This window comes from Natator depressus, chromosome 10 (genome assembly GCF_965152275.1).
Source record: "Natator depressus isolate rNatDep1 chromosome 10, rNatDep2.hap1, whole genome shotgun sequence".
In the NCBI taxonomy this organism is placed as follows: Eukaryota; Metazoa; Chordata; order Testudines; family Cheloniidae; genus Natator; species Natator depressus.
Window position 1 is genome coordinate 38,612,564 of NC_134243.1, and position 15,444 is coordinate 38,628,007.

The following is a 15,444-nucleotide window of genomic DNA, read 5'->3' on the forward strand; positions in this document are numbered from 1 at the left end:
AAGCTTCCTGTTTCATTACCCAGGGAAGGGTTACATTGGTGCCCCAAAAGGAGAGAGGGGAGCACCAGGTGCTTTGTGTCCAAAGCCAAATATTCACAGTTAAAATATCTATCACATTTCTATTCTGCCTATCACCTTAGTATTCTCCTATCTAGCTGTTTTGTCTTTTTGCAAATGCAAGTCCATATGATTGACCTCAAGAGGGCAATAAGGGAAGTGGGGGGAAGCCAATAAAAATCCTAATCCTGGATGTTTCCCACAGTGAAATGGTTGTAATCTCTGAGTATCCTAGCCAGGAGTTGGGGAGACTAGCCAGCCTGCAGTCATGCATTAATGATAATAATGGCTGTGTCTCTTTAACTGGGTTTGGTCTACGACTGTGTGTGTGTGTGTGCGCACGCATGCCAGCGTGTGCGTGTGAGACAGCTTGCATCTTTCAGATCGTGCTCTCTGGATACCAGCTCCGGGTTTGTTGGGGAGGAGGGGAAGTGTATTTCAGTCCCCTGAGACTGCTGTCTTGCTTGCTTGCTTTTTTTTTTTTTGGGTGGGACAAATTCTCTCCCATCCTTATTTTGCAAAACATCAGAGTCGTGGATTTTTCTCTGAAAGACTTGATCTAACGACACAGTGTGGGAGAATCTAGCTCCCTGGTCCTGTGTCTGACCCCGGCTGGGGGCTGGTGTAGATCAGAGTGGGTGATTTGTTCTGTCTGTTCTCCTGATGCTGTTCTGTACATGAAAGGAGGAGCAGCTCCCAAGGAGGCATGGCATGAGCTGGAAGCAGTCGCTGGAGGTAAGGGCTGTATCTTGCTGCAGATCCTTTGACTCACAAAGCCCCCTATGTCAGTTTGTATTGATGTCCCTAGGAAAACATCCCACCCAGAGGGATGCGGCTCGGTGCTACAATGAGAACCAGGGAAGGTACAAGGACTGTAATTATAGCCCTCCTTGATGATCATTGCATCATAGAGCTTGGGTTATATAATGGCAGGCAAGCATCACCTTTCTAGTAGAACTAGGCTCCATTCATTTCCATCCAATACAATACTCTTTGCTCTGCCCTGTGCTGCTTCTCTGACTGGCTGGGAGAAATGCTTTGCTGTCGGCCTCTTTTTTTTTTTTTTCTCTGCATTGAATAGAAATGGTGGAAGCTGAATTCCCAGATGCCAGTGGTGTGCGGTTGATTATTTATTTATTTGCTCCATAGACCTGAGGCCGATGCTGTGATTCCTGTGATTGGCAATGTGCTGAATGCTTTGCTTTTTCAGCCCCCCGAAAGCATTTGGGTTAGCATCCTTTGGGGTAGGGTAGCTAGCTGGGCCAGTGGCTCAGAGCATGCTAGTGGGAGACCCAGTGTTCCCAGCTGAGGGGATTTCCCTTGCTCCCCAGCCTTGTTCAGGATCATTGTCCATTGTGCTGTTCCCTTCGGCTATGCTCTGGCTCTGAGTTGATGTGGCAATTGCTCAAGCCAGTGAACCAGAGAGAGTGGCAGAGAATCAACCTCCTGGCTGGCTGTTATGGACCCCACTACCTCACCGTTCTCACTGGTCTCAGGGAGGAGGAGCTGGAGGTGTGATGGCCAAAGATAAATCTGGGCCCAGAGGAAAGGCTGGGGCATTGCTGCAGGCTTTAGGCTGGAGGCTGGCTGACTTGTGTGACGCCCGTAGGTGGAACGGGCTGTCAGGCCATAGAAATCTTGGGAAGTTTGTGTCTGTGCAGCCAGCCCATTGAAGCACTGGAAAGTTTTGACTGTGGGGAGGGGGCTCTGGAACAAACTCTGCGGAGGACTGTAAGAGCAGAGAGAGTGCTCAGGGACTCAGCCCCCGGCCTAGCTGTAGCACACTGAGTCAGAGGCTTGCCAACTGGTAGCATGGGAAGATGGAACCTTTCCCTCCTCTACTGGCAGCTGCAGCAGGAGCTTTTGTGCCACTGGCCTGGCATAACTTTTCACATTGAAATGGTGGCAGAGAGAGAGAGACATAAGAACAGCCATATTGGATCAGACCAAAGGTCCATCTAGCCCAATATCCTGTCTTCCGACAGTGGCCAATGCCAGGTGATTCAGAGGGAATGATCAAGTGATCCATCCGCTGTCGTCCATTCCCAGTGTCTGGCCAAGAGAGGCCAGGGACACCATCCTGGCTAATAGCCATTGATGGACCTATCCTCCATGAATTTATCTAGTTCTTTTTTTAACCCTGTTTTAGTCTTAGCCTTCACAAAATCCTCTGGCAAAGAGTTCCACAGGTTGACCTTCATCCCCATGGCTCAAAGCCTGAGTCAGCCTTTCTTGCTAATTCATCTCTGGACCCTTCCTGTGAGTGCAGCTGGTTACTGCAGATTCATCCCATTCAAGGTGCTGGTGTTAATCCCCACAGGGGGTCCCAGTGGCTTGGCCTTCCCACCCAGCTCCCCCATCCTCCCCCCTCTTGGAGAGCACATTGATTTAGATGCACAATTGCAGATTAGATGTAGGATATCTCCGCTCTCGGTAACATCTGAGCGAGCCCAGTCAAACCCATGTAGTTGTAATGGGTGTAACTAAGAACAGGCCACTGTGTATGGAGGGGTGTAGTGCGGGGAGCAGAGGTGATTGATAAAGCAGCGGCCTTTTCTGTAACCATCCTACTTCCAGAGATCCAGGGCTGCTTGCATTCAGTCTCCGTGTCTGCTGTATCTCTTTGCTTGAAGCCATCATCCAGGAGGGTGACATCAGGGGCCCTTTCTTCTGCTCCTGACCTAAAGGGAAATCCACCTTCTGGGAGTTCAGGGCAAATGCTGAATAGAGCAGGTCCAGCTGAGGCGTGGAAGGGAAGGCAGGGGGAAGGTAAAAGAGAGGGAAAGACAGAGGGAGGGTGACAGGGAGAGAGAGAGAGAATTTTGCTCTCTGGGATGATGTTCACATTGTCCCCAGCTGCCCTGGGTCCATGGTGTTTTCAGCCCTGTCATGCCCAGCTCTGCTGTCCCCACTGGAGCCCAGCCCTGGGCAGCAAAGATGCAAACCCATTGAAAGGGTCAGGGCTGGAGAAGGAGGCAGGAGACCTGCAGGCACATTGAAAGTGATATCAGCAGGATGATGGGCAGTGCCAGCAGTGCCATTATAGGGGCATAGGAAAGTCCCTAAGGAAAATCAAACAGGGTATGCTGGGAGGTCAGGCAAAACAGCAACTTTCTGTTAGGCCCAGGACTGGCTTGTGGGCTTGGGCGTGTCTGTCTCAAGCAGGAGCACCAAGACATTTATTCTTCAGTTTGTGCCTCTGATTCCCCTACTCCCTGTATGTACATGATCTAATTGCAAGTTACTCCTTTGGCTCTGAGGCTAGAGGCAGGAACGTTTGGATGTGTTGGGCTTGTCTTCACTGCAACCTGAGTTATAACTCAAGTGTTGCCCCTACCTCCAGTCCTGTCCACACACTAAACCCCTTCACTCAAGTGTGATGATGGCTGGCCCATCGGGGGCTGTAGCTAAAGCTCATCAGCAGCTAACACGACCACTTTGCAATGTGGCTGCAGGCTAGTGCCACTTAAGTGACCTCCAGTGCCTTCCCACAGCTCCCCTCCGTGTGCCCAAAATGGACACGATTCCACAGCGCAAAGAACTAGGGGGCATGCCCCGGAAGTCTTAGCGCCACACATGTGTGAGTGCAGGGCCAGGGTGGAGAGTTCCACTTCTCTCCCATAGCTGGCTATGCTTGGAGCAGTAGAAAGAGCCAGGGTTGGGGCAGTGGACTGAGAATAGTGCTGGGGGCCAAGAATTCCTGAGTTTGAGTTCCAGGCCAGCCAATTATTTGGTGTGGGACATTGGGCAAGTCACTTCATAATAATAATAATACCCTGCCCATCTCTAGTGTCTTCCCCCAGAGGATCTCAGAGCACTTTACAAGCAGCAGCGAATCTACCTTCCTGTGATGCTGGTGAGTGCCACTGAGAAGGGAGGTGACTTGGCCCAGGCCACCAATGACAGAGTCAGGAACTCGGATCCCCAGATCATTTCTTCTGCACTTTAGCAGACCCCAGCAGAATTGGGGTGATGCTAGCTCCTTTCTGCCATGGGTGAGGATCAATCAGTTCATGCTTGTATAACCTGAGAGCCAAGTACTATTATTAATTGGCTCTAATTGTTATCAGCAACATCCTGGGTCGTCCCCCCGCCCCCCATGGGCGCACAGCTGTGCAACTTTCTGGTGAAATGTGCATGCAGGTGACTTAGTGTCTCTCACACACACACACACACACACACACACACACACGCCCCTCAGCCCCCGGGGGCACAGTTCATCTACCCAGCAAGGAGTGGAGTGAGCCTGAGGGCTTCTCAAGTCAACAGGCAGCTCCAGCAGAGACATCCCAGGGGCACTCAAACACCCACATTCTCTGTTGCACTTGGAGCCTGCCAATGCAAAGCCAGTGATGTTGGGGTCCTGCTGCACTCAGAGAGGGTGGCACTGAGAGGTGGAACCTGCTGGACCCCAGTGCTGGCATCCGAGTCCCAGGGATGTTTTCCCCTGCTGTGTAGATTCTGGGTTATGAATCCTGGTATTCTAATCCTCACCTTTTGTGGTCCCTGTGCTAGCAGATCCCATGCTTTCAATCTCTACACTGGTGATTTTGCATTGTGCTCAAGGTTGGGCAGTTGAGGTTGGGCTGTTGAATTGCCCAGGGTTTACATGCAGGAACGAGGTGGTGTGTTGGAGAGGATGAGGCAGTATTCCTTTTGGAACCAATGTAGACTCTGCCAAGGCACTGCTGGGGCAGGAGGAAATCTTAGGAGCTGCAGCAGGGCACTTTCTGCTAGTGGTAGCAGACACTGACTGGAGGCTGCTTTGAGAAATCAGCTGATGCTCTTGTCATAGCTCAAGCTGCTGGCATTCTAGCTGCTACTGCAAGGCAATGGTGCTGCGGTGGGGAAGCTCTCGCTACATCCCAGGACAGGACACTGCTGTGTGGAATCTCCTGCTGCTGGCTTCCCCGCTGGGCAAACAACGAGCTCTGCTATGTGACACTCGGAAGGACTAGCCAAGCTCCCATTCTCAGACTGTTGGTGTAAATCTTTGCTCACTGTCAAGGAGGGTGAGGGACGTTGCTTTATAGTGGGTGGGAATTTTGATAGCATCCATTTTTCATTATTTTCCCTCGCAGCTGTCCTCTGACAGCTGGTCCCTTGGTAGTTTGATTGGGCCGAAATTTACCCCAACAGTAACTGAAGTCAGAGGAGTTACACCAGGGATGAATTTGGCCTCCTATCTCTATCATCTGTGCTTCAGCATCTTGGCCCTCTCGTCTCTGACTATAATCCCTGCAGTCTGACTGAGTCGTGGGAAACAATGCATCTTAGTGGGCTTCTGTGCCAGGAGAAGGAAAGGGTCTGTGTGAGGGACAGGATGGACACGCTGATTTTGCACGGTGATGGTAAATTTGGGGCTAGAAGGGGGCCAGTCCTTCTGTGAGACAGAGAGCTGATGTTCACATAGGGGGAAGCAAGCCCTCGGTGCCTCAATTTCCCCATCAGTAGAATTGGGACAATAATATATATCTAGCTCCACAGGGGTTCTGGAACAGGTAACAAATTAATCTTGGCAAAGTACTGCCATCACACCTAGAGGGTCCCATCCACCAGTGACCTGCTGACACATCTGCAATAGAGGTGCATTTTCCTCCACTACTCTGAAATGTGTCACCTGTCTGAAATCACTCACTGCAGACTATCTAGAAATGTCAGCAGTATGACAGCTGTGCTCTCCCTGTTATATTTTATGAACACTGCTGACTTGCTAGAGTACCTGTGGGTGGGCCCCAGCCTGCTGACTTCAGTGCTGGAATCTGTAGCACTGCTGGACTTCTGAATGACTCCAGTGAAGAGGTAAACTAGCTTTTTCTCTGGAGATCCACAGCAGATTGGAACTGTTTGAGATATTTGAAGTGGAGGTATGAGAAGGACACGGTTCAGAAATGCTGGTAGCATTTGTCCTTTCCCCCGCCACTTGGGGGAGGGTGACCATTTTGGGAGCTTGAAATTGGATTCAATTTCCAAATGCAGGGCCAGAACCCCAGCTGCTGTAAATCAGTGTAGCTCCATTGACTTCACACACACTGACTTCAGTGGAGCTACGCCTCTTTACATCAGCTGAGGATCTGGCCTAGAATGTTGTTTCCTCTGTCAAATACAAACACATTGATTCATTGCAGGTTTTCTCATGAGTTCAGGGCTCCTGGAACTGCTCTCTCTCTCCCTCTCTGTAGTAGGAAAAAAGCATTGACTTTGATTTAAAAAGGCCAGGGAAGAAGGATGATTTTGTGGGGACAGGAGTCATTAATTCTATTCCTGGTTCTGGCATGGATTCCCTGTTTGGTCACTTAATTGACTTGTGCCTTGGTTTTGCCATCTGCAGTATGGGAATAATCCTGCTTCCCCGTCTCACAGGAGTGTTGCATGTCTTTGTTCATTAGTGCCTGGGAAAGTGTGTCGAGCTCCACTAGAGGCAGGTGCTGTGTATGTACAAAATATTATAAAAGGCACATATAAATTATTGCACGGAATCCACAAGGAGACAGAGAGGTAGGTTATACTTTGATCCGATCAACCTTGTCAGTGTCCCTTTAAGACGTCTGATAGACTAACAAGCCATTTGCTTACCTTATCCAAAGAAGTAATAGTAGAGGAAAAGGCTGGTGCTGCAGCACCTAGAGGAATGTCTGAGGAGGGGAAAGCCATGGGCATGTGACTCCACAAGGTATGAGGCAGTGGAGGATCAGGCTATGAAGAAGCAGTGATTCCTATTAATTTCTGGAAGTTTTATTTACCTCTCTGTGGTTTGGGTATTTTGCTGAGCTGAACCAAATCAAGCCACATGGAGAAGCATATTGCAAGGCTTCAAAGAGAGAGCGGGCAGCCACAAGCAGACTCCGTCCTTTGATCAAAAGACCAGCTTGCTCCTGCCTATGGTAATGGACCTTTTTGGTTCTAGTGCTGCCTGTGGATTTATTTATTCCTCCCCCACGCCCCCTGGTGGGAGAAGAAATTGTCTGATCTCCATGGGAAGTGAATGCAGCAGCCCCTGTTCTGCAAGTAGGCTCCAAGGAACTGGGAAATGCAGAATGTGCTATTTCCAAGGTGCCAGGCAGTTCCTCAGTGATTGGGCACAGTAGAAAATGGACTGGTTGGTTGGAAGGTAGGTAGGTAGATAGGAAGCAGCTGAGAAGAGGGCTGGATCTGTATGTAGTGCTGTCTGGCTAGTTTAGACTGTCAGTCTGATCAGTTAGCAGTGGGGTGACTCTTTGCAGGTTCTCCTAAAGCCTTTTTAATCATGTGACTTTTATGGCTGTCTGTGAGGAGGGCCAGAAGCAAAGAAGTACTCATTCATGTAAATAATGACAGGGACAGAGAATTTTCCCCAACCCCCATGTGTGCATGCACCTTCCTCCCACTGCATGTATGCGCGCACACACACACACACACACACACAGTGCCCATACCCGCTGCGTGTGTGTGTGTGTGTGTGTGTGTGTGTGTATACACATCCATCCCTACCCCTTATGCATGCATCCACCTGCATGCAAACACATAGAAACCACACCCCATCCCATCTCGCTCCTCCCCATGTACACACACCTTCCATGGTGCAGAAACCCTTCCACAGTCTGTGCATACACCTCCACACACACAGACACACCACCCCATACCTCCCTGTGTGTGTGTGTACACACACACACACACACACACACACACTAGAGATGGAGCATACCGGCTGAGTTCAGATCTGGATCTCCATTTACACAATGGTTAGGGGTCTGAGTTCACTGACAGACAGACTGAAAACCAGGCAGGCAGATCAGGAGAGAGAATGAAGGACCAAGTGAACAACGCACAGGGAGGCAAGTGGAGTGAGGGTGGAGATGGGATAAGAGGATTTTTGGGGCTAATTTCAGACCCTGTGGGAGTGGGTATGACTCCACTGAAGTCAGTATCATTCCACACACAGACACCGGGTCTACGTTAGAGGTAGCAGCATTGTTCACTGCAAGTACATTATCTGTCAAACGTCACCTTTTTTCCCCCTGGGTCTTTGCAAATCATCACCCAGATTTTGTTCTTCATTCTTCAATAGCATTTGCTGACCAGTTTGATGGATGATTTCTGAGCCTACAAAACTGTTTGCTACTCTCATTGTGCTGTTAGGTCATGTGGTATCACCTCTGCTACCCGACTGGACATGTGGAATCTTTCTAAATAGGAGAGTGAAGGATATGAATGATGACTAATGGATAGCGATTAACTAATAGCAAATACTCTTGTTTGCCCATGTATACCCCTGACCCATGTGAATCCCTTTGCTCATATGAGCCATCCTTCAAGAGGCAAGCTAGCCAGAATTCAGCTGGGCAGATCTACATGAACTTGACTAGTGTTTCTGCAGCACCCCACCAGCACTGGCCAGCCTGATCTAATTGCTGGAAATTTCTTTCTTGATGCTCTGTCCTTTCATAACAACCCCTATGGGAAGGGCTCCCAGAGCAGACCTGGGAAGCTGAGTTTTGACTTTACCACTGGGCTGCAGATTAAACCCTTGCTAGTTCCTGGTGTTGCCAGTCCCTCCTGGAGCCCTGGGGATTTCCAGAGGATTCTTCTCCACCATGGAGGAGTACATTAGCTGTTCTCCAGAAAGGAAGAGGATGGACTGAGAAGATCTGGGTGGCAGTCAGGTGAAACTATAAAAAAATCATCCCCACAAATACAGATGGGGGAGAAGAAAGGGACAGTTGAATGAATGGACCACTGGGCTTCCTTCTGGAAAGAAGGGGACTGTTTGGAATTACCGCCACTGGAGCACATGGAAATCATCCGCCTGTGCCAAATTCTCTGCTGGTGCAAATGGGTGAAGTTCCAGAGCTATGGATGTTTACACCAGCAGAGAATTTGCCCCTCCCCTGATTCAAGCCAATAGGCAAAACCCTTGCTAGGCGGGTTTTTTAAACTGGAAAGAGAAGGTACTAGGGAAAGTCTTGAAAGGGGTATTACACCAGTCATGGGAACAGAGAGGATGGGACAAAATGGTTTATGGGCAGAAGGTAAAGGGAAGGAACTGGACAATCAATGTAGTCTAGCTCTTGAAGGTAGGATATCACATGATCAGAAGTGTCCTCATCGCAACGCAGGAAGCATGGCAGACTTGCAGGGTGAGCTAGAGGATTTTGGTTAATATGGAAGATCACAGCCTGAATGCAAGTGTGGCTGGCTGGCTGGCTGAGTGGTTACAGGGGCAGGGCTGGCTGGTTAATGTGGATGGCTATAATGATAGTGCATTTACAGATCCAAAGGATCCGAGAGTGAGAGAGACACTATACATGAAGCTCATTTCTTCCACCAGCAATGTGCAGCCCATCTGCAATGAAGTACAACTGTTTAACAGCACATGGCAATCCTGTACAACAGTTTAGGACAGGAAGTGAAGTGGGGTTCCTTATTGAGTTGAAACTAAAGACGGAGATTTTGTAGCCTGGACCTCAGTTTTCTGTGCAAAGGACTGTACTGCTGTCAGCACAGTGCCCCAGCATCATGCTGGCATCACCCTTGTTATGCCTATTTTACTGATAGGTAAATAGAGGCACTAAGTTGGTAAATGGCTTGTGCTGGGTCACCCAGTGAGTCAGTTACTTAGAGCCTAGGATTTCTGAGTCCCACTTCCTTGATCTAACTACTAGACCATGCTACCTCACACTGTAAGCTTAAGACAGACAACAGGGTAAGACTGTGGGGTACAAGAAACAAGGATTATCTTTTTAAAAGACTCCCCTCAAATGAGCCATTTGATCCAGTTCGTCTGTGCATTGGGCGAGTGATTTGTGCATAAGGGTGGAGGAGGAATTGCCTTATTTCCAAGGCATGGATTGAGTTTGGAAGATTTGATTTTCTGGTCAGCCAAATTTCTGTAACTAGTTGTATGAACTACCAGACATTTTCTGGCCACCGCGCTTTGTCTGGGAATTGTCTACTTTTTAATATCCAGCACTCTGAGTCTTGTCAGCTGCCTCTACTACAGTCGCTGTGCCGTTCCCACGGTGGTCTGCAGGGTGCGAAGTACAATGCAGGCTGAATCATCCCCAGTGCGACAATCGGCGTGAATCTAGAGCTCTCCAGGCAGCTGGTTAGCAGATGGCTTTACAGCAGTGGATGCTGAGCCCCAGTACCAGAATAGAGACCCCTGAACTCATAGGACGTTCCACTCTGGATTTGGCAGCTTGCTATTATTTGTACAATAGACCCAGCCTGGACCTTTGTATCCAGAATGCTCTGGGAAGAAGGGTCAGATTCAGACCTGATTCTGGTTTCAAACTTGGCATCTCAGCTCCACCTTCCACTGAAAATATTGGGTATGTTAAACACTTGGGCCCAGATCCTCAGCTGGTGTAAAATCAGTACAGTTGCACTAAAGTCAATGGAACTATGTGATTAGCACCAGCAAAGGAGCTAGCACCTTTGCAAGTCTTTGATATTGTGATTCTTACTACGTTTTTGACAGGGTTACTATGCTAGTGGGTGGGGGAGAAATTGTACACATGATGTGCCTTGATTTTTAGGAAGGTTTTTGACAGAGTCCCACGTGACATTCTCATAAACAAACTAGGGAAATGTAGGCTAGATTAAATTACTGTAAGGTGGGTGCACAACTAATTGAAAGACCATACTCAAACAGTAATTATCAATGGTTTGCTCTCAAACTGGGGGGGATGTATCTAGTGGGGTCCCACACAGGTCAGTCCTGGATCTGGTACTATTCAATATTTTCATAAATGACTTGGATAATGGAGTGGAGAGTATGCTTATAAAATTTCCAGATGACACTAGGCTGGGAGAGGTTGCAAGCACTTTGGAGGACAGGATTAGAATTCAAAATGACACTTGAAGAATTGGCCTGAAATCAACAAGATGAAATTCAGTAAAGACAAGTGCAAAGTACTGTACTTCGGATGGAAAAATCAAATGCAGAAATACAAAAATGGGGAATAACTGGCTAGGCGATAGTACTTCTGAAAAGGGTTTGGGAGTTATAGTGGATCACAAATTGAATATGAGTCAACAGTGTGATGCAGATGTGAAAAAGGCTAATATTCTGGGGGGTATTAACAAGAGTGTCGTATGCAAATCACAAAAGATAATTGTTCTGCTCTATTCAGTACTAGTGAGGCCTCAGTTGGAATAATGTGTCCAGTTTTTGGTACCGTATTTTAGAAAAGATGTGAACGAATTGGAGAGAGTCCAGAGGCGAGCAACAAAAATGATAAAAGCTTTAGAAAACCTGGTCTATGAGGAAAGGTTAACAAAACTGGGCATGTTTAGTCTTGAGAAAAGACGACTGTGGTGGGACCTGATAAGTTTTCAAATATGTTCAGGGCTGTTATAAAGAGGACTTTGTGACCAGTTGTTCTTCTTGGCCACTGGAGGTAGGACAAGAAGTAATCGGCTTAATCTGTAGCAAGGGAGATTTAGGTTAGATATTAGGAAAATATTTCTAACTCTAAGGGTAGTTAAGCTCTGGATTAGGCTTCCAAGGGCGGTTGTGGAATCCCAATCATTAAAAGTATTTAAGAACAGGCTGGCTAAACACCTGTCAGGGATGGTCCAGTTTACTTGGTCTTGCCTCAGCTCAGAGCCTGGACTGGATGACCTCTCAAGGTCTCTTCCAACCCTACATTTCTATGATCTTTCTCTCCTGTACACTGGATTTACATCCATGTTGCCCACTGACTTCAGTAGAGTCACTGCTGATATGCATGGCTATAAGTCAGATCAGAAAGAAACGCAAGCTTTCTGCTGAGCTAGTTTAAACAGATCCTGTACAATCCATACAAACACATGTCCACCAATCAGGCTGTCTGTTATGGGTAGCAGATTGTGGGAATACTACTCGAATACCTAAAAACATGACATGTTAAATGACGTCTTCATTCGTATTTAAGGAGAGGAATGATTGCCATCTCTGGATGTGCATCTCTTTGCAGGTAAGCTAGTTAACGAGAGGGGGTCATGATATAGTCTGTCAGGGATTCTGTTTTTGTTCTGTGTTTGTACAGCACCTAGCACAAAAACAAAGAGGAATCTGGTGGCAACTTAAAGACTAACCGATTTATTTGAGCATAAGCTTTCATGGGTAAAAAATCCACTTCTTCAGATGCATGGAGTGAAAATTACAAATACAGGCATAAATATATATTGGCACATGAAGAGAAGGGAGTTACCTTACAAGTGAAGAACCAATGCTGAAGGCCAATTTAGTCAGGGTGGATGTTGTCCACTCCCAATAATTGATGAGGAGGTGTCAATACCAAGAGAGGGAAAATTGCTTTTGTAGTGAGCCAGCCACTCCCAGTCCCTATTCAAGCCCAAATTGATGGTGTTAAGTTTGCAAATGAATTGTAGCACTGCAGTTTCTCTATGAAGTCTGTTTTTGAAGGGGCTTTTTTTTGTTGAAGAATGGCTACTTTTATATCTGTTGTTGAGTGTCCAGGGAGATTGAAGTGTTCTCCTCCTGGCATTTGTATGTTACCATTCCCGATGTCTGATTTGTGTCCATTTATCCTTTTTATGTAGAGACTGTCCGGTTTGGCCAATGTACATGGCAGAGGGGCATTGCCGGCACATGATGGCATAAATCACATAGGTAGATGTGCAGGTGAATGAGCCTCTGATGGTGTGGCTGATGTGGTTGGGTCCTATGACGGTGTCACTAGAGTAGATATGGGGACAGAGAAGGCAACGGGGTTTGTTGCAAGGATAGGTTCCTGGGTTAGTGTTTCTGTGGTGTGGTGTGTTGTTGCTGGTGAGTATTTGCTTCAGGTTTGGGGGCTGTCTGTAAGTGAGGATTGGCGTGCCTCCCAAGGGCCTGTGAGAGTGGGGGATCATTTTCCAGGATAGGTTGTAGATCGTTGGTGATGAACTGGAGAGGTTTTAGCTGGGGGCTGTACATGATGGCCAGTGGTGTTCTGTTAATTTCCTTTTTGGGCCTGTCCTGTAGTAAGTGACTTCTGGGTACCCATTTCACTCTGTCAATCTGTTTCCTCTCTTCCCCAGGTGGATATTGTAGTTTTAAGAATGCTTGATAGAGATTTTGTAGGTGTTAGTCTCTGTCTGAGGGATTGGAGCAAATGTGGTTGTATCTCAAGGCTTGGCTATAGACAATGGATTGTGTGATGTGTCCTGGATGGAAGCTGGAGGCATGTAGGTAAGTGTAGCGGTCAGTAGGTTTCCAGTATAGGGTGGTGTTTATGTGACCATCACTTATTTGCACTGTAGTGTCCAGGAAGTGGATCTCTTGTGTGGACTGGTCCAGGCTGCAGTTGATGGTGGGGTGGAAATTGTTGAAATCCAGGTGGAATTTTTCAAAGGCCTCCTTCCTGTTGGTCCATATGATGAAGATGTCATCAATGTAACGTACGTAGAGAAGGGGCGCTAGGGAACGAGAGTTGAGGAAGAGTTGTTCTAAGTCAGCCATAAAAATTTTGGCATACTGTGGGGCTATGCGGGTACCCATAGCAGTGCCGCTGACTTGAAGGTATAAGTTGCCCCCAAATCTGAAATGGTTGTGGGTGAGGACAAAATCACAAAGCTCAGCCACCAGGTGTGCCATGGCCTCATCAGGGATACTGTTCCTGACCGCTTGTAGTCCATCCTCATGTGGAATATTGGTGTAAAGAGCTTCTACATCCATGGTGACCAGGATGATGTTTTCAGGAAGATCATCAGTGCATTGTAGTTTCCTCAGAAAGTCGGTGGTGTCTCGAAGATAGCTAGGAGTGCTGGTAGCATAGGGTCTGAGGAGAGAGTCCAAATAGCCAGATAATCCTGCTACAAGAGTGCCAATGCCTGAGATGATGGAGCGTCCAGGATTTCCAGGTTTATGGATCTTGGGTAGCAGATAGAATACCCCTGGTCCGGGTTCTAGGGATGTGTCTGTGTAGATTTGTTCCTGTGCTGTAGCAGGGAGTTTCTCAAGCAGGTGGTGGAGTTTCTTTTGGTACTCCCCAGCGGGATTGGAGGATACTGGCCTGTAGAATGTGGTGTTGGAGAGCTGTCTGGCAGCCTCCTGTTCATAATCTCACATGTTCGTGATGACTACAGCACCTCCTTTGTCAGCCCTTTTGATTATAAAGTCAGAGTTGTTTCTGAGGTTGTGGATGGTGTTGCATTCTGTAAAGCTGAGGTTATGGGGAAGCACTCTATGTAGAAGTCCAGTCTGTCCTTTTGACCGTCAGGAGGAGTCCACGCAGAATTCTTCTTCTTGTAGTGTTGGTAGGAGAGTTCCTGTAGGTCAGTGCTTTGTTCAGTGGTGTGTTGAAAATATTCCTTGAGTCTCCAGTCAAAAGGTCTGACAAAGGAGGTGCTGTAGTCATCATGAACAGGTTGGATTATGAATAGGAGGCTGCCAGACAACTCTCCAACACCACAGTCTATAGGCCACTATCCTCTGATCCCACTGAGGAGTACTAAAAGAAACTACACCATCTGCTCAAGAAACTCCCTGCTACAGCACGGGAACAAATTTACACAGACAAATCTACCCCTAGAGCCCTGACCAGGGGTATTCTATCTGCTACCCAAGATCCATAAACCTGGGAAATCCTGGATGCCCCATCATCTCAGGCATTGGCACTCTTACAGCAGGATTATCTGGCTATTTGGACTCTCTCGTCAGACCCTACACTACCAGCACTCCTAGCTATCTTCAAGGTAACTCCCTTCTCTTCATGTGCCAATATATATTTATGCCTGTATCTGTAATTTTCACTCTATGCATCTGAAGAAGTGGGTTTTTTTACCTACGAAAGCTTACACTCATATAAATCGGTTAGTCTTTAAGGTGCCACTGGACTCCTCATTGTTTTTGTGAACACAGACTAACACGGCTACCCCTCTGATACTTGTCACCTAGCATAACAGGGTCCTGATCCATGACATGGGCTCCTAACTGTAACACAAATAATAACAGTAATAATATAGTCCTGAGAACATAAATCTGGTTATCAAACCTTAAATAAAGGCTTGCTGTAGTCACAGCATAGCATCAAGGAAACCAGTACAGCACCTGAGACAATGTCTCATCACAGACTTGAAGGCCAGAAGGGACCGTTGTGATCATCTGGTCTGACTTCCTGTATAAAAGCCTGCCCACTCCTGTAATAGACCCCTAATCTCTGCCTGAGTTACTGAAGTCCTCAAATCATAGTTTAAAGACTTCAAGATACAGAGAATCCACCATTTACACTAGTTTAAACCTGCAAGTGACCCATTTCCCATGCTGCAGAAGAAGTGAAAAACTCCCTGGTCTCTGCCAATCTGAAATGGGGGAAAATTCCTTCCCAACTCCACATATGGCAATCAATTGTACCCTGAGCACATGGGCAAGACCCACCAGCCAGATACCTGGGAAAGTGTTCGTACCATTATACAAGG

At 47.5% G+C, this 15,444-nt stretch overlaps 1 protein-coding gene across 3 annotated transcripts in view; it reads left to right on the forward strand.

Moving 5' to 3' along the window:
• Positions 1-325: 325 nt before the first annotated feature.
• The window catches only part of FBXL16 (F-box and leucine rich repeat protein 16), a 90,429-nt gene continuing 75,310 nt past the window's right edge, over positions 326-15,444 (forward strand). For all 3 annotated transcript variants that reach the window (XM_074965843.1, XM_074965845.1, XM_074965844.1), the window contains exon 1: positions 326-792. The gene's annotated coding sequence lies outside the window, so the exon portion shown is untranslated. The remainder of the gene's footprint in view (positions 793-15,444) is intronic.